The 23,179-nt window shown below is 40.4% G+C and overlaps 1 protein-coding gene across 1 annotated transcript in view; it reads left to right on the top strand.

The window, feature by feature from the left end:
• The window catches only part of ar (androgen receptor), a 232,944-nt gene that overhangs the window by 155,056 nt on the left and 54,709 nt on the right, over window positions 1-23,179 (top strand). The window lies entirely within an intron of this gene.

A 23,179-nucleotide genomic window follows, 5' to 3' on the forward strand; every position in this document is an offset into this window, starting at 1 on the left:
TGTTTGAATTTTACTTTTATTTAAATTGGTACTAATACTGGTATTGTATTTTTTGTTCATGTTAATCATTAAATTTATAAATTTACATTGTAGTATTTGTTTTTAACATGTGCCAATTATAAAATGCCATTTTTGACTTCTTGAGTTGTGAGCTTTGCAAATGCACCCATTAAACGTTGCAGCAATTCTTTTCTCCTCTGTAACTGCCTGGCATTCTGGAAACCTTCTGGCATTCTGAAATATTTGGAGAAATAATATGATGGGTTGGAGTACTTTGGCTTTGTCCACCCACACTTCTAAAATATGGACAACTAACTTCCTGTTGTGATGTAATTTAAAAGACTATGATCCTATATTATATTGAATAGCTTCACTCTTCCTTTAGAAATGCTGTAGCATTGATCAAAAATCAAAACTCAGGACAGAATCTGGAGTTGTTTTTGGAAATAAACGACGATGTCTAGATTTAAGGAAAAGTACAATTACTGTGTGTGTATACAATTTTTAAGCAACCAAAATTGTGGGATGAATATTAAATTTTCAGGAAGGTTTCTGCACAATTTTTTCCAGTTTGGTTGAACCATCTTGCATAAAACATGCTCAATATTCATACATTTCCTTAATATCTTTGAATTTGTTAGTGTCCCTTGGAATGATACGTCAGCATATTTCTGAGCTTGAATATGTTAGCCAATTTCTCAATTTTATGGATGTCACTTGCAAAAAGTATTATTTTGTGACTATGTTGATAAGACTTGCCAATATATAAAAGGAGTGGGAATTCTAGGATTGGACAAATTTCTTAAATACGTGGGTATGAAGATCTGGTGCTTGCAGCAGAAAATTATGCTCACAAGAAAGAAGTCAGAAAAATGCAAGTGTGCAGGCCAAAATTTGCCATTCATTAGTCAGAAAGCAAAAAGTCATAATTTTGTAGGAGAGCATCCCAGAGCAGCTTCATTGCAAATAATGGACTGCAATTTCAAACCTGCTTAAAGGCTTCTGACTTCTGAAAGTTCGTGCTATATGTGGAAATCTAAATAATCTTTCTTTTAACAATCTGCAACACATTATAAGAGAAAAAAACTTTTATTTTGTAAGAGAACATTGTATTTCGGCATCCAAATGAAATGGTATCATGATGTTAGAGGTGAATGATGATACATGTGATTAGCATTCATATATTCCGTCAAGTATAAGCGCAAATATCTCTATTTCTTTTTGTGCCAAATGGTATTTTTATTATCTAATCATTACAATTCCCAATATGAATTGGATCAGTTCATCTCCTTTTACCACAGTTTGTAGATTAGGTGAAGCAAATTGTTAAACAATTTCCACAGTCACCGAAAATATTCATTTACATCAGCACAGTTTATCTTTCAGGTTTCTTTTTGTAGGACGCAAAGCCATCAATTTTGACATTTTAGAAAAAAAAGTGCTCATTATTTTCTTTATTAGAGCATGTGCATAAAAGTCAATACAGCAATTCACGATCAAGATGGGTGATTTACAATTGGTTTCTGTTCCATATTTTATAAAGATCAGACACAATTACATCAGAATGTTTTACTCCAGCTGAAGGATTTTATGTTATCTTTCAGTCATTGCATTACGCAATATTAAGGCAGATTTTCAGTCTTAACTCACTTTGAAGGTATCCATCACATAAAATGTTTCTACAGTTGCCGCAATTCTAATAATTTAGCTTTTTTTACTATATTTTGTATATCTTGCAGGCTTCTATTTTAGCTTCTAGATCATGAAGTCAATTAACGTCAGCTAAGGATTTTCAAAAAGAGAAAATAATTGATTTTTTAGGACATGCCTACAAAAGAAAACAACATTGCACTGTCTGTTTATAAGCCTAGTGACAATTAGTGCACTTTTAAATACACTGTCAGCACTTCAGTTGTATGTTTCTAAGACAGCCATATTCATGGTGGGCAGAGAGCAGTAAAACAAAGACAACAAACTTAACTTGTAAACAAGGAAAGCTGGATGCTGTCACAATACTGAAATGTGACAATCCTGGCAGCTTCAGCACTAGAGGGCACCAGTGGTATGATCCTGGCTTAACTGTTGGATTTACGTTCAGGACCACAAAGTCTTGCACCCATGTATGCCAATGGATAGAATCACTAAGTAATACGCTTTGGTTCAGGCAAACTAGGAACTTGAATTTATGTAGTACCTTCAGGCATTCATGAGAATACAAAGTGAATGAATTACTTTTGAACTGTATTCTTTGTTATGAAAGTGAACATGGAGGCCATCTGAGCACAAGGGCCCACATACAGCACATGGGCAAACGATCTGCTGATTTGTTTCTTGTCCTGCTGCTCAAAGGAAGAACATTGGGTGGTATCAGAATTTTGTTCTTTGAGTAGTGTCATATGACCTCTTCCATTCACTTGAGCAGCAGCCTCAGTTAACATCTAATGCAAAAGAGAACACCAAACAATATACTAAATATTAACTGTAGAACTTTATATTCATCAGAATCATACTTGTGAGAACACTCAGCTTTAGATGCAAAACGAATGGAATGCAAAATTATGATAGCTATCTCAAAATATTGATAAACAATTACATTACTGACTCTTTATTCACAATGCCAACAATAGAAACATCACAGTACTATGTGTCAAGAAATTTTATTAGGTTGACATTGGTTCGGAAGATACAAATACTTATTGGAGACAGAATTTATTAACTAAAAAAGTATTGCATTTTACTATCCATTATAATTGTAAAAAACATTATTCTTTTGAACTGTTTCTGTCAAATATTATAATTTATGGTTAGATCTTTATATTCTTAGGATATTCAGTTAGTGTTGTTTCTTTGATACTTGTAAAAAAAATTTCATAATTCCATACCAGATGTTTTTGCAGAAACATATCAATACAATCAAGTTGCAAGAAAAATATAATTCTTGGATCCAATCTTCATGATCGTTTATCATGCACCAAGATTTCTCATACCCATAGGGTATTTCTTCAACTTTGCGATCACCAGATTTACCATGATTTGTTTCCGGTCTGTACACCCTAAAAGATAATCTTGACATAAATATAAATAATTTACAAAAGAATGCTGACAAACTTCCCCGTTCAGACTATTACTTCTGCCATTGTATCCTTCCCACACACAATTAAAAGCTTCAACTAGCATATAGTTTCCACAACCACACAGAGCAACTTAAACCCAACATGATGACAGTTTGCCTACAAGTCATGGGCAAGGATGTTCTGAGATGTCCCTTCTTCAATGCCATCAGTTGTCAAATTAAGACTACTCCCATTCTACCTGTTGTAGCCTTTCTCAACTCTTGATTTGGTGCCTACCGGTGTAGGTTAACTCAGTTTACTGTATAGTCGGTTTGTGACGCAGAGTGACAGTAACAGTCCAGGTTCGATCCATGAGGCTACCATGAAGGTCCCTTCAACTCAACCTTGCCCCTTTGTTGAGGTGTGGTGATCCTCAAGTTAAGCTACCAAATATTCTCACTATCTAATGAGAACAGCCCGATGGTCCTTGGTTCTATGGTGACTTTACAGCTGCAATACCTGAGTGAGAAATAGCTGAGAAAAAAGGTGCCATTACAGATTATTAAAGCAAAAGAAGGCAATTGGTAGAGATCATTGGAAAGATAAAGGAAGTATCTTCAAATAAGAAACACAATTAAAACATTTGCAAGAAGAGAATAACAGCAAAGTATAAAGACTCACCATAGTAACTCAGTCAGTAAATAACTGAAACAAAGTGTGAGCACTGGAGTGCTGAATTATAGAAAAAGAAAAGGAAAATTAATCAATCATTAGATTTTTATCAAAATTCCTAAAATTGTAGGCACAGCCATGTGTATTCATGCATCCAAGGTGGCATGTGAGTGATGTAGTAAATTCACTCTGACTGTAAAGAAAGTACAGAGTGTACTGCAAATCAAACCAACTAAACTCTCAGCTTGAAAGCTGTAAAGTGCTGCCAAGTTCTGAAAATACATTGACCTAAACATGTAAAGGAGCCCGCCGCCATTTTTCAAAAACACAACAGAGCCTCAATATAGTACACAGCAGAGAAGCACTTTCCACTAGAAGAATAAAGGAGGCATAGGTGCAAATAGGCACCTATTGTCCAAAGCCCCTTTTGACAGCAGGCAAAAAAGGAGCAGATATGTAGACAGTTCATGGGGCTGGAATAAGGTACTTACTTCCAAGATTTCAACTTCTCCAACATTCATTGGAATAATTAGAGTGTAAAGTGTAATTAAGGTGTAAATGTGTTCAGGAGAACATTTTATTTCAACAGGTAGGAAGTCCAGCAAGGAAAGGTGCAGTGCTAGAGGTTATTCTGGAAAAAGAAGTTGAATATGTGGTCAGCTGGCAATTGGGGAACATGTTAGTCATAGCAGCCACAGCACAGTACAGTTAAACCTTGTTATAGAAAAGGATGGTCTGCAAAGAAAGTTTTTTTGATTAGGGAAGGTAGATTTATTAAAATAGGGCAGGATTTGACTAAAGTAGACTGGGAACAGCTACCTGTGGAAAATCTGCAGCAAGAAACTGAGGAGTGTTCAAAAGGGAAATGGGGAGAGTTGAGGTCCAAATGTTCCCGTGAGGGTCAAATGTAGGACCAACAAGCCTAGAAATCCCTAGATGTCTTGGAATATTCAAGCTAAATAAGAAAGAAAAGAGAGATGTTTAGCAGGTACAAAAGGAATAAATTAACAAAGGTCCTCATGGAGTATAAAAAGTGTAGAGGGGAACTTAAGAAAGCAAGTAGAAGAGCAAAAAGGGGGCATGAGAAAACACTTGCTGGTAAAATTAGGGAGAGTTCCAAAATATTCTATAAGTATATTAAGGGAAAGATAATGTTTCATCCCTTGGTAATCAAGAATCTATCTACCAATGCCTTAAAATGTTTTAAATTCTGCATCCCAAGGGGGCACACCTTTTAAGCTGATGGCAGAAGATTTAGAGAGTTATGAACGTGAAGAATGCACTGACTGGGAGAGTAATAGAGACAGGAGCCCTCACTACTTTTATAAAGTACCTGGATGCGTGCTTGAAATATAACATTCAAGGTTGTGGGGCAAGTGCTGGAAAATGGGATTAGTGAAGATAACTCAGCACAGACTCGATGAACTGAAGGGCCTCCTGCTGTTGGACTCTGACTCTATCCATCTGAGGGCCCATGGCAGTTTTCTCCAGGCGTAGGCTAAACTTTAATTAAAGTATTAGTTTTTGTCTGCTACTAACAATCTCCTTTAAATCCAATCATTTTTCTCTGTGCCCTCACCTCCAATAAGAGTGCATGGAGTTTGTGAATTCTTTGTCATTAAAATTGTGGTAACCTGTTCTTTTACAACCTACTTTTTGATGCAGATCACCTTCCTCTTTCATAGCCTTTAACTGTGTCCTTTGCTGGTTTCTTTGATTTCTTAGTCCTTGGCACCACTAGCAAATCCAGATTATTTTGTCCATTCAAGTATATTCTTCCATCTCTCCAACCACTGTGCCATATGAACCAGGCTAAGCACTACCTTGGTGATCTATTTGATCCTGTCTGGAACTTCAAATGCAATATTCTTTCAAATGCAGTTTAATGTGGATAAATGTATGGTTATCCACTTTGGTGGCAAGAACAGGAAGGCAGATTACTATCTAAATGGAATCAATTTAGGTAAAGGGACAGTACAAAGAGATCTTGGTGTTCTTGTACACCAGTCAATGAAGGTAAGCATGCAGGTACAGCAGGTAGTGAAGAAGGCTAATAGCAGGGTGAGTGCCAAACCAGAGGACACAGCTTAAAAATACGGGGTAGACCATTTAGGACAGAGATGAGGAGAAACGTCTTCACCCAGAGAGTGGTGGCTGTGTGGAATGCTCTGCCCCAGAGGGCAGTGGAGGCCCAGTCTCTGGATTCATTTAAGAAAGAGTTGGATAGGGCTCTCAAGGATAGTAGAATCAAGGGTTATGGAGATAAGGCAGGAACAGGGTACTGATTAAGGATGATCAGCCATGATCATATTGAATGGTGGTGCAGGCTCGAAGGGCAGAATGGCCTACTCCTGCACCTATTGTCTATTGTCTTTCCATCATAAAATTTGCCTTTTTCCACCTTTGCAACATTGCCTACATCAGTCCTACACCATTCCAGCTGTTACTGAAGCCTTCATCATTTGTCAACTTCTAAATCATCTTCTCCTGTGCTCTCCTGGGAAATCTCCAATTTTCCACCATTGGTAAACTTCAACTCATTCAATGTCCTGCTGCTATAGTCTATAGTGCATCAAGTTCCAACCACTTAATCTCACTCTCCCGCTCTGTTATCATACTTAACTCCAAGGAACTCAGTAACACCAATTTATAATTCCCATCTGTTTTTAAGTTATTTAATGACCGTACTCCTATAGCCTTTTCTAACCCCACAAACCTACCTCGCTGACTCACACTCACCCTAACACTACCCCATTACCTCCCCCATTTGTACCTGTACTGTCATTTCTTGTGAGTTCCACTATATCCCTTCATTCATCACCTTTGGCTGCCCTGCTTTTAGCTATCCAGGATTTAATGTTCCATTGATCTATACTTTCTTCCTCAGCCTTTAAAATTCTCCTTCAAGCTCGCCTCTGACCAGGATGTTGTCACTCTTTGCATCCTTTGCAGCCTGATTATGCTCCTGTGAATTATTCTTGGACTTGTATATTAAACACATTATACAACAGTGTTAGAAGGTCTTGCTGCACAATGGTTGGAATCACATCCTTTGAATTTACTAGCTGTAGGATTCAGTGCCCACAGAAGTTGCAATCCTTATTTGGCAGGGAGGCAAATCTTTCTAATATGCCTGTGGGAGGTGGTGAGAGCATAAACATTCTTCGTTATCCAGAAACGAAGACTAACTGCAGAACAGCAGCCTCCTTATGTTTAAACACTCCATGCACAAGCCCCGGTCACGAACTGTACTTCATGGCAAATGTTTTCTTAGTGTCGAGACACTGCTGATGTTTCAATAAATAAGACAGTTTTTTTTGTTGTAGTCAGCAAACACTGAATGCTGGAAGAATTTTGATTTAAAAATGCTGTTTTGTCCCCAAACAGACTGATAAATCAATTTGACTCCAGCAGCAAGGTATCTATAGGTAATTTCTCAGTCTTTAAATTTCAATAAGGTCCATCTCTTCGAATACCACATATTCACTGTTTTTCTCTTTAAGTCTTTCTTTTACTCTCCAGATATTCAGAATCTAATAGTTGGTAAGTCTAGCCATGGCCACACCAGTTGCTCTACTGTTTTTTCGTGTTCAGGTGTTAAACTTCAGTAAGGCTTAACTTCAGCCCTACTTGGGCTATAGTCAGGCCGAACTAGTGGCAAATTACATTTTCCATTTTACTTTAAATTAAAGGAGACAGTTTAATAACTCACAATCATATACAATAGGTACTTTAACTTTACACGAATCCTGGATGAATCATAGCATGGTTACAGCACAGCATGGCCCCATTCATTCTAACATTTCCATGCTAGTTTTCTGCAAGATCAACTCAGTTGTACTCCCCTTGTAACCCTAAATTTTGTTTCCCTTCAGATATTAGATTAGACAGGTCTACAGGCGCTGTGAGGCAGCAGTGCTAACCACTGGGCCACCGTGCTGCCCATATGTAGAAACTACTATGAAATGATGGGATTAAGTATTCCAGGCACACTATTAGTCAGCAATGCCTCACTCAATACATCATTCAAAGTTACTGATTCCATAGTTGTCCTTCAAATCTTTTCCAAACAGAAAATATAGAATTTAAGATTTTAATCCCAAGGAATTTAATACAAAATATGAAGTAGCTGATAAATCTACCTACAGAATGCTAACATTAAAGCCTATCAAATTAGTTAATCTCCTGCAGATGACAATTTTACTAATTGCACAACATGGAGCTGTAATATTAGTGTTATAGCATTATGGACCTTTAAGCATGCTTTCAGCAGGAGCACAAAACAAGAGTATTGACTCATAGACTTGTATTCCCAGAATGTTGAAGCTCCCAAGAAGGCATAGAACTCCAACCGTCATTAGTTTCAGATTATACTAACATAGTTCATTTAAGACAGTAAAACAACCCCATTGGACAAGTACAGAAAAGTTATCATATTGAACCTCAGAGAGGTATTAGATTAAATGACCAAAGGTTGGGTCAAAGAAGGAGCCTTAAAGAAGTATCTTGAACGATAAAAGCAAATTAGGTAGAGAAAATTAATAAGGAACTTTCAGAACCTGTGGCCTAGGTAGCCAATACAGGAGTTAAAATTGGAGATGCTCAAAAAAAAATACATTTAGATGTATGTAGTTATCTCAAAGGATTCTAGATCTGGATGCTATGCAGAGATAGAGAGTAGGGAGTTGAAAACAAGAAATGGATATTTTAAAATCAATATATCTCTAGTCGAGAACAAAGAACAGTACAGCATAGGAACAGGCCCTTTGGCCACCAAACCTGCATTGATACATGATGCCTTTCTAAATTAAAAATCATTTGTCACCATGTGATCCATACCTCTCTATTCCCTGCCTGTCTTGTATCTGTCAAGATGCCTTTTAAATATTGCTATTGTATTTGCTTCTACCACTTCTGGCAGCGCATGTCTGGCACTTAGCTCCCTCTGTGTAAAAACATTTGCCTCTCACATCTCCTTTAAACTTTTCCCATTTTCCTTAAACCTGTGTCCCTTGTAATTGACATTTCTACCCTGTGAAAAGAAAAGACTCTATCTATCCATTCTATCCATGCCTCTTGTAATTTTGTAAACCTCTATCAGGTTGCCTCTAAACCTCCAATGTTCAAATGATAATAAACCAAATTTACTCAATCTCTCCTTATAGCTAATACCCTCCAAACTAGGTAACTTTCTGGTAAATCTTCTCTATACCCTCTACAAAGCTTTTATATCGTTCTGGTAAACCACAACTTTATGCAGTATTCAAAATGTGGCCTTATCAAAGATCTGTAGAGTTGCAACATGACTTGCCAATTTTTATACTCGGTGCCCTGACTGACGAAAGCATGCTATATGCCTTCCTGACCACTTTATCTACTTGTGTTGCCACTTTCAGGGACTGTGGCCCTGATGCCTAGATCCTCTATGTTAATGCACCTTGAAGTTCTGCCATTTACTGTATACTTCCCTCCTCCATTAGACCTTCCAAAATGCATTACCTCACATTTGTCCAGATTAATTTTCATTTGCCATTTCTCTGCCAAAGTCTCCGTTCTATCTATAACCTGCTGTATTCTCTGGCAATCCTCCTCATTACCTACAGCTCTCCCAACCTTTGTGTCGCCCGCAAATTTACTAATCAAATCACCTAGATTCTCCTCCAAATATTTATGTATATTACAAACAGCAGGGGGTGCCATCACTGATCCCTGTAGAGCCACTATAGATCAACAAGCATAGAGTTAAAAGGTGAATGGGGCTTAATACAAGTTAGAATCATAGAATCCCTACAATGTGCAAGCAGGCCATTTGACCCAACAAGTTCACACCCACCCTCTGAAGAGTATGCTACCCAGACCCATTCCCCTACCCTATTACTCTTCCTTTCCCCTGACAAATGCACCTAGCCTACACATGCCTGAGTACTATGGGCAATATAGCAAGGCCAAATCCACCGAATCTGCAAATCTTTGGACGATGGGAGGAAACGGAACACCCAGAGGAAACCCACGCAGGTACAGGGAGAGTGTGTAAACTCCACATAGACAGTTGCCCAAGGCCTGGAATCAAAATGGGGTCCCTAGCGCTGTGAGGCAGTAGTGCTAACCACTGAGCCAAAGTGCCACTCATAGGATATGAAGTCTTGGATCGCCTCAACTTTTCAGAGAGTCAGATGTGGGAAAATAACCAGGAGTGGCTGGAATAGCCAAGCCAGAAGGTAAAGATAGAAATCAAAGGTTTCAACAGCAGGAGAGCTTAGGCAGAGGCAAAATTGGGTGATGTTATGGAGGTGGAATTAGGCAATGATAGTGCAACTATGTGGTCAGAAGCTCAAGTTAAGTGAAAAAACAGTACCATGGTTGCCAGCAGTCTGATTTAACTTCAAACTATCGAAAGAAGAAGGATGAAGTTGGTATTGAGGAAATGGAATTGAAGCAGGCCTGAAAAATATCATGTTAGTGTTCCTAATATTTAATTGAAAGAAATATCTGCTCTTCTAGTACTGGATGTCAAATAAGCAGTCTTTTAATCTAACAACAATATGGACATTGAGAAAAATGATGGCCAAGTAAAGCTTGGTGTCATCAGCAAAGCTAACACTGTGCTTTATGAACATATCACTGAGTGGCAGCACATGAGAGGGGCCTATAATTAATCCTTGGTAGTGCCAGAGATAGCAGTACATGAGTAAGAAGAGAAACCATTGAAGTAAATTCTGGATTCATTTGAATAAGAATGGAAGCAAGGAAAGCAACACACTCAGTTGGTAACAGTGGGCATCCATTACAAAAGAATAGTTTGGTAAACTATGTTAGATACTACTGAAAGTTGAAAAGGACAAGGAAGGATAGTCTGTTTTAAAACAATTTGTTGAGCAGGAAATGTTCTCACTTTATTTGCCTTTACATTTTGGAAAATTTGTCTTTCCATAGTTCTCCGTCAGGACACTGCAGTTCAGCAAATTATTTTCACATTCCAGAAGAATGGCTTCATAATCCGTTATTAGAAATCTGGACTGAGCCAAAAACCTTGAATTCCCCATTAAAGATCTCTGAATAAACAGTTAACAGCAATGGGATCCAAGGCAAAATTTTAAAAGTTGATAATAATTGAAAAAGAGAAGCTCAGATCTTAGACTGGGAGAATAATTAGAGTCCCAAATGGAATCATCTTGAATCCCTATTGGTTCCAATAAGTTTAAATAATCTTGTTGCAAAGCTGAATGTATCCTTGCTAGATTATCAATTGACTCAAATAAAGAGAGGGAAATAACAAATTTATAGCAATGTTTACGGAAATACCTAGATCTGTCATGAAATTCGGTAGACATGCAGCAATGTAAATTCAGTATGGTGCAAATGTATTTTAAATTGGATGAAATCTGTAAAATGCAATGAATATATTATTGAAAGGAGATTTTGGAATAGCACTGGATTCATTGCCCTAGGTTGACCTCTTTGGAATATTACTTCCTGAACAGATACTGACATGTTTTAGACAGACTTGAATGGAAGCTACAATTATTTCCTTAGATCATTTGAGTAGCTTAACTTCAAATATCAGTTTGGATAGATCTAAAGGAATAGAATGATGTTGAAGATCGTATTGCAGGCTTATTTCATTTCACATACGGGACATGGGTGTCGCACCAGTGAACAGGAATCAACCTGCAGTTAACTTCCAGGCCTGGCCTCATAAGCAAATATCAGTTTATCAGTTTGTTCTCCTCAAAAGTCATCTTCAGCTCTCAGTTCATAGCTCCAAGTCAAAATGATGAAAGTGAAGAAAAATTAGCAAGAGTTCTAAAACTGTTAGTTAGACATCTGCTTAAATAAATGTAGGCCAGCATTTATTGCATGTCCATAGTTGCCCTTGAGAAGGAGGTGGTGATCTGCCGCCTTGAACTGTAGACCATGTATTATAGGTAGACCCACAAAGCCATTAGGGAGTGAATTCTGAGATTTTGATCCAGCAACAGTGAAGGAATAACGGCATATTTTTCCAAGTCAGAATGGTGGAGGAGAACTTGCAGATGGTAGTGTTCCCACATATCTGCTGTTCATGTCCTTCTAGATGCCAGTGGTCGTAGGTTTAGAAAGAGCTACATAAGAATTTTTGGGAATTCCTGCCTTGGGTTTTGTAGCTAATACATATTGATACTTAGCATCAGTGGTGGAGTAACTGAATATTTGTGGATGTGGTGCCAGTCAAGCTGTTGCTTTGTCCTGCATAGAGTGTCACGCTTCTAGAGTGTTTTTGGAGCTGCACTCATCCAGGCAGGTAGAGAATATTCCATCACAGTGATGGTTTGTGCCTTTCAGATAAGATTTTTTTAAAATAGGTGAGTTAAAGAATGCTATCATAGATAAAATTGTTAGTAAATGACTTGGCTTATGTCCAATATTCGTTGCTAGCACAATCTAAAATTGATCCCACTGTTCTCCAACTCCGTCATGTTGAAATCTCCATTTCAACTGCTGATAACTTGTCTAATGATACAATGGTATCTGCCTTAGTCATTCTGCAACAAAACTTTCCATGGTGTGGTGGTCCTATGCATTACTTTTGCAACAATTTTAACTTGACCATCTTGAACAGCCTTTCCCTAATCACCCTATTGCAAATATTTCCTCAGTTAAAAACAAGTCATTGAGTATCTATTTAGCCTGATCAATTCCAGCAGAAATAGAACTCACATGGCAAATCTATGATCAGACTATTTTCCTCGTTCCTGATGTTACCGTGCTGATGCACATCACTGCTTTAATATTTATTTTACAAAGAGAATTATACTTATGGTCTGCTCATCCACTTGCAGAGACCTATTATAACCTCTTTACACTGTAATATTTGAAACCTGCTGTATCTTTGGCCGTTTTCAGTAGCTTTTTTTCATAACTAACGAATGTGATATCTGGTGATGGAATTGCCCCCAAAGAATGTAAAATGTATTACAGCATGAAGACAGACAACCAAATCAACTCAGCCTCCCTTTCCTTATATTTTCAACGTCATAAAATTAGAACAATTGGTGGCCCTCAAAATTGACCCTAATTGTTCCTAACTAAATATTTCAATAACCGGTATTAGACTTTGTGAATAATTGATACCAGACAGGTTTTTAGGCTAAACAAAAGAACTAAGAAGTTATTAATGCGGTAGCTTTAGATGAGCAAAGTTACACAAAGTTAAAAATTACACCACACCAGGTTATAGTCCAACAGGTTCATTTGGAAGCACTAGCTTTCAGAGCGCTGTACCTTCATCAGGTAATTGTCAGGTTCGTGCTCTGAAAGCTAGTGCTTCCAAATAAACCTGTTGGACTATAATTTGGTGTTGTATGATTTTTAATTTTGACCAGCTGAGTCCAACACTGGCTCCTCCACATCAAAGTTAAACGAGGTCATCTTAATAATGTGTATGATTTAAACTACAATTTTTTGATTGTAGCCCCTACCTTCACAAAGGCAAACAGACACAATTAAAGGATAAACCAAAAAAAACTACAGAGATGTAGTCTCCACAATCCATAATATCAAAGGCACATTGGAATTGTATCTTTTGTGGTTCCTGAAGATGTCGGCCAATGCAAACTGCTACCAATAGGCTGTGAGGAATTTTCACTTATTACTCATAACTGAGTTTCTATTCTCTGGACTTTGAATAAGTTGATAATGGCTGGATAACCAGTGAGCAATCAAACCTGCACCCTATAGCTTTGACAGCCACAATCCTTCTGACAAAACACATAGTTCAAAACCAATTCAAACCTTGGTTTCTCTTTCTGTTTTATTTCAACATTACTCTATGTGAGGCCCTGATTAATATTCAAATATCTGTCCTTTGTTTGAGCATAATACCTCTCTGCTTTTGAAATATTTACAGAGTACTTTGAACAAGAGTTAACCTGCAGTTAACTTCCAGGCCTGACCTCATAAGCAAATATCAATTTATCAGTTTGTTCTCTTTCTTTGTTTTAAAACAAACTCCTGCTCACAGTTCAAGGGTCACCTTCAGCTCTCAGTCCACAGCTCCAAATCAAAATGATGAAAGTAAAGAAAAATTAGCAAGAGTTCTAAAACTGTTAGATAGACATCTGCTTAAATAAATGCACTGCATTGGAACAAGTTAATCATTTAAGCCTGAGTGGAGGAATAATTCAGGCGGTTGTGAATATTCAGTTCTCTATCCAGAATGTTGGTGAGTGTTCTATCATTGAGTGTATTTGAGGTGAACATATACAGACTTTTGATCTGCCATAGAATCAACAGATCCTGGAAGTGGGGAAGAAAGTTGAGTTGAGGCTAAAAATGATATTGACTAGCAGAATAATAATTAGATTAGATTAAATTACAGCGTGGAAACAGGCCCTTCGGCCCAACAAGTCCACACCGAGCCGCCGAAGCGAAACCCACCCATACCCCTACATTTACCCCTTACCTAACACTACGGGCAATTTAGTATGGCCAATTCACCTGACCCTGCACATCTTTGGACTGTGGGAGGAAACCGGAGCACCCGGAGGAAACCCACGCAGACACGGGGAGAACGTGCAAACTCCACACAGTCAGTCGCCTGAGGCGGGAATTGAACCCGGGTCTCTGGCGCTGTGAGGCAGCAGTGCTAACCACTGGGCCACCGTGCCGCCCTTAATAATCTTAAGGGACTGCATGGTCTGCAGTGCTACTCTCATTTCTAACACTCTGTCACGTCTCATTGGATAGCCAGGTCTTTATATATCCTAAGAGATATAACTTGATCCATTGCTTCAACCTCCTTATGGCAAGAGAAATCTTCACAGAATTTGTAATGTGTGAATCAAGTAATTTGATTTCTGTCTTAGTCACAGTTATGTAAGTACCATCTTCTATGTACAACCCATGTTTCAGGCATCACTTCATGAGACATAAAAAAGAGTATTTGCTGGAAAAGCTCAGCAGGTCTGGCAGCATCTGTCCCGGAGGGAACAGCCCATGCAGAAGGCAAAGAAGGGAGAGGAGAGGATAACGTGTCTGGTGGTGGCATCTAACTGGAGATGGCGGAAATGGCTACTAATGATCTTCTGGTTGTCAATGCGGATGGGGTGGTAGGTAAGGACAAGGGAAACCAGAGTTCCGGTCGCCCTTCTTCTGAATTGATGGTAGCTATGAAAATGAAGTTAGGGTGAGGGAGTGAGTAAGGTGTAAACGATAGGTAAGGATAGAGGCAGAGTGGAAGAAGAACAGTGACACACAAAGGAGTGGATAATGATCTAACTGGGAGACTGTTAGTGGCTAAGAATAGGTAGTGTGTAATGGTAGACTATGTGATAAGACCTGCTGTGAGGTTGGGGGCTAGGACATGGAGAGTTCAGGCCCTAAAGCTGTTGAATTTGATATTGAGTCTGGAGGGCTGCAGAGTCCCCAAGTGGAAAATGAGGTGTTGTTCTTCCAACTTTCCGATGAGGCCACTTTCGACAGTGAACCCTCCGAAATGTCTCCTTTCTTCCTCAACTGAGGATTCTCCAACACAGTTGTCAACAGTGCTCTCAACCGGGTCTGACACATCTCCTCCACTTCCACCCTCACCCCTACTCTTCCCTCCCGCAACAACAATTGGGTTTCCCTTGTCCTTACCTACCATCCCACCTGCATAGACAACCAGAAGATCATTAGTTGCAATTTCTGCCACCTCCAGTAAGATGCCACCACCAGACACATTTTATTCTCCCCTCCCTTTTTTGCCTTCCGCAGGGACCATTCCCTCCAGGACACCTTGGAACACTCTTCCTTCATTCCCAACCCCCCCCGCCCCCCTCCCCACAGCCCCATGACATCTTCCCCTGCAGTCACAGAAGGTGTAATACCTGCTCATTCAACGTCACCCTCCTCCAAATCCAATGCCCAAACATACCTTCCAGACAAAGCAGCAATTTACCTGCACTTCAAGCAATTTACTGTACTGCATTCACTTTTCACAGCGTGGTTTCCTGTACATTGGGGAAACGAAACGTAGACTGGTAACTGCTTTGCAGAACACCTATGTTCTGCCCCTGAAAATTACCCTGAGTTTCTAGTTGCCTGCCACTTAAACCCACCACCAAGTTCCCTGGATTGCTACAGTGCTGTAGAAGCTCAGTGTAGGCTGGAAGAACAACACTTCATTTTCTGCAAGGGAGCCTGCAGCCCTCCAGACTCACTATCGAGTTCAATAATTTTAAAACTTGAACTCTCCCATGTTCTAGCCCCCTAACCACACACCAGGCCTTGTTATCACATAGTCTCCCATTACACACTACCTATTGTTAGCCACTAACAGCCTCTATTAACAGCTATTCACTCTCCCAGCCAGATCGCTATTCACTCTTTTGTCTGTCCAACCGTTCTTCTCTGTCTTTCAGCTCTATCCCTACCTATCATTTACTCCTCATCCCCCTCCTTCCACCTTATCTTCTGCATACAACATTTTCCTCACTGCCATCAGTTCTGATGAAAGGGTTGCTGGACCCGCAACATTAACTCTGATTCCTCTTCACAGATATTGCCTGACCTATTGAGCTTTTCCAGCAACTTCTGTTTTTGCTTTTGATTTACAGCATCCACAATTATTTTGTTTTTTACTTCATAAGACCATCTCTTCTTTCACAGTAGTTTCTCATGTGGAAACTTAACACTGATTCTGTGTTCTATGATTGGTACAGATGTTCAGAGACCTTCTATACTAACAAATGAAAAAAGAACATAACTATGCCCAGGTTTTCAATTAACCGGACTTTGTTCTCATGGACCCTGCAAAATTCCTGTCATATCAGACTCTGAAGGAATTGCCTGTGAAATTGAAGATTCTGCTGGGCAATTCCCAGACACCCATAACCCTCTAATGGACTATTTAAGTTGAAGGGGGCATTCAAATGAAACTAAATAAAACAGTTACTCAGGAAAGGTTAGGCTGGTAAATAAATAGCCTAGCTCTTATTCAGTAGGTCCAACCCTACTTGATACAACCCCGAAGTGCAATGCCCCCACATCACTTTATGTCCCTCAGACCCAACTCGAGAACTTCCTCCCGGAACCCAACCCCAACTTGCCCACCTAGACAACCCTAACCACATGGCTGATCTATTATCCTAGTTTCTTTCATTGACTTTGTTTTAACTAGTTCATGAAATGCGGATGTTACTGGCACGGCTACTGTATTGCTTACAGAGAAAGTGAGGACTACAGATGCTGAAGAGTCAGAGTCGAAAAGTGTGGCACTGGAAAAGCACAGCAAGTTAGGCAGCATCCGAAGAGCAGGAGAATTAGCGTTTCAGGCATAAATAGTTATGTTCTTTTTTCATTTGTTAGTATAGGTCTCTGAACATGTATACCAGCTAGTGTTAAATTTGCACATGAGAAATTACTGCGAAAGAAGAGAAGGTCTTATGAGGTTAAAAACCAAAAGAACTTCTGGATGTAAGTTTGCCCGCTAAGCTGGAATGTTTGTTTTGCAACGTTTCATCACCATAATAGGTAACATCATCAGTGAGCCTCTGGATGAAGCACTGGTGGTATGGCCCACTTTCTAATTATGTTTATGTTTCCTTGGGTTGGTGATGTCATTTCTTGGTTTTCTCAGGGGGTGGTAAGTGGGATCCAAATCATTGTGTTTGTTGATAGAGCTCTGATTGGAATGCCATGCTTCTAGGAATTTTCGTGCGTGCCTCTGTTTGGCTTTTCCTAAGGTGGGTGTGTTGTCCCAGTCGAGGTGGTGTTCTTCCACCTCTGTCTGTAAGGATACTAGTGAGAGTGGGTCATGTCCTTTAGTGGCTAATTGATGACCCACTCTCACTAGTATCCTTAAATACAGTGCTTCATCCAGAGGTTCACTGATGTTACCTAGTATGGTGACAAAACATCTGAAAACGAACCTTCCAGCTTAGCGGGCAAACCTACATCCAGAAGTTCTTTTGGTTTTTAACCTCATAAGACCTTCTCTTCTTTTGCAGTAATTTCTCATGTGGAAATTTAACACTAACTGTGCTGTTCCAGTGCTACCCTATATTGCCCATGCCTAATAAATGCAAGCATTTCTCATACAAAATTCTTCTTGTCAAAGTAACATGGTGAATACTTGTAAAGCAGCAGTGTTTTGTGAAACATTTTGAATTGTTTCTAAATAATGATGCACAACACAAATGTAAGTCTTCCTTTCTCCTTTTTTTTCTTTTCTTATCCTTTGTTAGCTTAAGAATAATACACTGAAATAGATTAAAAGAAACAGGTAATTAAAGTCTAATTTAAATAAGGTCATTTGTTTTCTGTTCAAACATTGCTTTGAACAAAATGTACTCCAAGAAGATTAGAGTTTTAAAAATTATAGATGTGTCATTCAGTTTATCTTTTGTTTGCATAAAAGTTTTGCTCATAAGCAAAACCTACAAGTGAAATACATCTTCACTACATGCAGAAAGTGCAATCCAAATTATAACTTGAATAAGAAGTATTAAAAGTCAGCAATAAAATTCCAAAATAGTTTAGCCAGTTCTTTTTAATTTGCATAATCAATCATGAGCTCTCCTGATTTTCAAGACTTCTCTCAGATTTACTGTCAAATTTCTCTTCTCTAAGAAAACAACCCCAGCTTTTCCATTCATTAGAGACAAAAGAAACTGCAGATGCTAGAATCCAAAGTAGACAGTCAGAAGGCTGGAAGAACACAGCAAGCCAGGCAGCATTAGGACGTTTCAGGTGTAACCCTTCTTCAGGACCGGGAGTGAGTGTAGGGGGAGCTGCAGATAAAGGGGGTGGCAGGGGCAGGGTGGTGAAGTGGGAATGGGTGAAGACAGGCAGAGGGTACAACCTGGTTGGTCAGTGGGAGGAATGAATCCGGTAGGTGGCTGGGACGAGTGGAAGGGAGAGGGAAGAGCTGGGAAGGGAGTCAGGGGATGGGAAGGGAGATTACTTGAAATTGGAGAACTCAAAGTTGATTCTTCCCTTAGGCTGTTCAGGCAGAAGATGAGGTGTTATTCCCCAGTTTGCTGTGTGGTTCGTTGTGGCTTTGGAGGAGGCCAAGGTTGGTCATGGGAATGGTTGGGTGAAAAAAAAGGGAGGTGTTTGGGAGATCTGGTCAACCGCTACAGGCCCAGATGAGATGCTCGGGGGACCGTTCCCTAAGTTTACGTTTGGTCTCCCCAATATAAAGAAGACACCAGGTATCTTCCTCTGAAACCGAAAAAGATGCAAAACCTACCATTACTGCACCCCCTCACCTCCATCCAGGGCCCCAAATAGTTCTTCCAGGTGAGAGAGGTTCACCTGCCTCTCTACCAATCTAGTTTACTGTATCAGGTGCTCCCAATGTGATCTTCTCTAAAGAGTCATTGGTCCTCTTGGGAACAGATTCAGCGGAGGTGGAGGATTATTATTTCCAATTATTACTGACTGACGATGATGTAAGGTACCAGATACCGTGGGCGGCACGGTGGCACAGTGGTTAGCACTGCTGCCTCACAGCGCCAGAGACCCGGGTTCAATTTCTGCCTGTGTGGAGTTTGCACATTCTCCCCATGTGTGCGAGGGTTTCTTCCAGGTGCTCCGGTTTGCTCCCACAGTCCAAAAAAAAATGTGCAGGTTAGGTGAATTGGCCATTGTAAATTGCCCATAGTATTAGGTGAAGGGGTAAATGTAGGGGAATGGGTTTGGGTGGGTTGCGCTTCAGCGGGTCGGTGTTGACTTGTTGGGCTGAAGGGCTTGTTTCTACACTGTAAGTAATCTAATCTAATCTAATCTTCTGCCTCCGCTGTTTCTGCTCCCCGAGGACCAATTCCACCACCAAACACACCAGACAGCCTCCTTCTTCAAAGACCGCAATGGTCATCCCATGTGGTGGATGATTCCCTCCAGTGCATCTCATCCACTTTCCACACCCCTGCCCTTGAACCCACCCCTCCAACCGCAACAAGGACAGACCCCCCCCTTCCCCAGTCCTCACCTTAACCCAACCAACTTCCATATATATCGCATCATGCTCTGCCATTTTCGCCGCATACAAACGGATCCCACCACCAGAGATATATTTCCCTCTCCACTCCTATCTGCTTTCGTAAAGACCATTCCCTCTGCGATTTTCATGTCAGGTCCATGGCACCCCACCAACCCACCTTCCCCGCCACCGCAGGAATAGCAAAACTTGCGCCCACACCTCACCCCTCACCTCTGTCCAAGGCCCCAAAGGAGCTTTCCACATCCATCAGTTTTACCTGCACTTTCACACACATCATTTATTGTATCTCTTGTTCCCGATGCGGTCTCCTCTACATTGGGGAGACAGGATGCCTACTCGCAGAGTGCTTCAGAGAACATCTCCGGGACACCTGCACCAACCAACCCCACAGCCCCTTGGCCGAACACTTCAACTCCCCCTCCAACTCCACCAAGGACATGCAGGTCCTGAGCCTCCGCCATCATCACACCCTCACCACCCAACGCCTGGAGGAAGAACAACACATCTTCTGTTTTGAGACCCTCCAACCCCATGGCATCAATGTGTATTTCACTAGCTTCCTCATTTCCCCATCCCCATGTTATCTCAGTTACGACCTTCCAACTCGGCATCACATCATGAACTGTCCTACCTGTCCATATTTCTTCCTACCTATCTGCTCCACCTTCCTCCCTGACCTATCACCATTACCCCACCTCCATCTACCTATTGCACTCTAAGCTACCTTCCCCCAGCCCCATCCCCTCCCATTCATCTCTCCACTCTCTCGCCTCATAAGCCTCATTTCTGATAAAACATTGATTCTTCTGCTCCTCTGATGCTGCCTGACCTGCTGTGCTTTTCCTGCACCCCACTCTCTTTTCTGGTCTACAGCATCTGCAGTCCTCACTTTCTCCTAGGTAAAGTGAGTGGTTGATAATGCATATACTATCCTTGGCATTGTTACTAGGGGACATAGAATACAAGTGCAAAGAGGACACACTAATTCGACGTCTAGTGTTGAACCTCATCTGATGTATTGTGTACAGTTCTGTGCACCACACTTTAAGATGGATATGCATCCATTGGAGTGGAGAAATTTGAGGGACTGCTTCCAGAGATGAGAAACTTAAGTTTTGCAGATAGATTAGTGAATTTGGGACTTTTCCTTTGGAGAGAAAAAAGCAAAGAGGAGATTTGATAGAAGATGTCATCGTCATGAGGGGGCTGGCTAGAATTGATAGAAAGCTATTGTTCCCCTCTCATAAAGGATCGAGAATGAGAGGGCACCAAAGTGGTAATTTGCAACAGAAGCCAATGTGATGTAAGAGAAAGCCTTTTCACATAGCAAGTAATTAGATTCAGGGATGTACTTGCTGTAAGTGTGGTGGACTCAGGGTCATTCTAAAGCTTCAAGGGGCATGATATGATTATTTAAGTAGAAATAATACTCCGCATTATTCAGAAATGGCAAGAGAATAATACCTGAGTCATACTGCTTCTTCAGAGAGCTGGTGCAGACGTGATTGGCCAAATAACTTCCTTCTGTGCCATAATAATTCTGTGATGCTATGATTTATGTGTCTGTGTTATCATTGGATTATTGATAAATTGGGTGATCGGCAGGAAATGTTTGTCTCAGTGTGCAAATTGCTGAATGGTGTGAACCAATCATGAGATAAAGATCTCAGTTTCAGTGTCTTTTACAATTTTGGGTAAGGTTGATCCTTTTTGTTGATGGTTTCATGAGCTTGGCTGAGCTTGGTCAGGCGATTAAATCAAACATATCAGGTTTGTAGAAATCTGCTTTTCAAAAGTAATTTTAGCCCATGAAAGTCTCCAGTATTAGAATGAAACAGTATGCATGTGCATAGAACAATACAGCGCAGTCCAGGTCCTTCGGCCCCCAATGTTGCGCCAACCTGTGAAACCAATCTGAAGCCCATCTAACCTATACTATTCCATTATCATCCATATTTATGCAATGACCATTTAAATGCCCTTAAAGTTGGCGAGTCTACTACTGTTGCACGCAAGGCAATCCACACCCTTACTACTCTCTGAGTAAAGAGCCTACCTCTGATATTTGTCCTACATCTATCACCCCTCAGTTTAAAGCTATGCCCCCTCATGGTAGCCATCAGCATCCGAGGAAAAAGGCTCCCACTGTCCATCCTGTGTAATCCTCTGATCATCTTGTATGTCTCTATTAAGTCACCTCAATCTTCTGCTCTCTAAAGAAAACAGCTACAAGTCCCTCAGCCTATCCTCATAAGACCTATCCTCCATACCTGGCAACATCCTGGTAAATCTCCTCTGCACCCTTTCCAATGCTTCCACATCTTTCCTATAATACAGCAACCAGAACTTTACGTAATACTCCAAGTGCGGCTGCACCAGAGTTTTGTACAGCTGCAACATGACCTCATGGCTCCGAATCTCAATCCTTCTACCAATAAACACACCAAATGCCTTCTTAACAATCCTACCAACCTGAGTTGCAACTTTCAGGGATCTATGCACATGGACATAAAGATCTCTCTGCTCATCCATACTACCAAGAATCTTACCATTAGCCCACTACTCTGTATTCCTGTTACTCCTTCCAAAATGAATCACCTCACATTTTTATTCATTAAACTCCATTTGATAGCTCTCAGCCCAGCTCTGCAGCTTATCTATGTCCCTCTGTAACTTGCAACATCCTTCCACACTGTCCTCAGCTCCACTGACTTTAGTGTCATCCGTAAGTTTACCAACCCATCCTTTCTACTGCCTCGACCAGGTCATTTATAAAAATGATAAATAGCTGTGGCCCCAAAACAGATCCTTGCGGTGCACTACAAGTAACTGAACTCCAGGATGAACATATCCCATCAACCACCAGGCAGAGAAATTGAGAACAGGGGTAGATGACCCTGCTCCATTCTTTATTAAGATCTTGGCTGGTCTGATTTTAACTTCAATTCCAGATTCCCACCTACTCTTCCACCTCCTTGTTTATCAAGGTTTTTTTATCCATCTCTGCCTTGTAGACTTTGCATTTTGAGGAAGAGAGTTTCTCTGATTCACAATCCGTGAGATCAATTACTTTTTTCTGCCTTAAATGGGTGGCTCTTTATTTTTGAACAGAGACCACAATTTTTTCCTAAGAGGAAGCATCTTCTATACATCCACCTGACAGGCCCACTCAGGATTTTTTATGTTTCAATCTAAACTTAAATGTATACAATCTGCCTATTGTAAATTTTATTTTAATAAACCTTCTCTGAACAGCTTCCAGTGCATTGACATTCTTTCTTAAAGAAGGAAAGCAACCCTGTACACAACATTGTAGATGTGATCTCACCAGTGTCAAAGGAACAGGAGAATCGACGTTTTGGCCATAAGCCCTTCTTCAGGAATGAGGAGGGTGTGCCAAGCAGGCTAAGATAAAAGGTAGGGAGGAGGGACTTGGGGGAGGGGCGTTGAGAATATGATAGGTGGAAGGAGGTTAAGGTGAGGGTGATAG

The sequence above is a fragment of the Chiloscyllium plagiosum genome, chromosome 15, assembly GCF_004010195.1.
Source record: "Chiloscyllium plagiosum isolate BGI_BamShark_2017 chromosome 15, ASM401019v2, whole genome shotgun sequence".
NCBI classification, from domain to species: Eukaryota; Metazoa; Chordata; class Chondrichthyes; order Orectolobiformes; family Hemiscylliidae; genus Chiloscyllium; species Chiloscyllium plagiosum.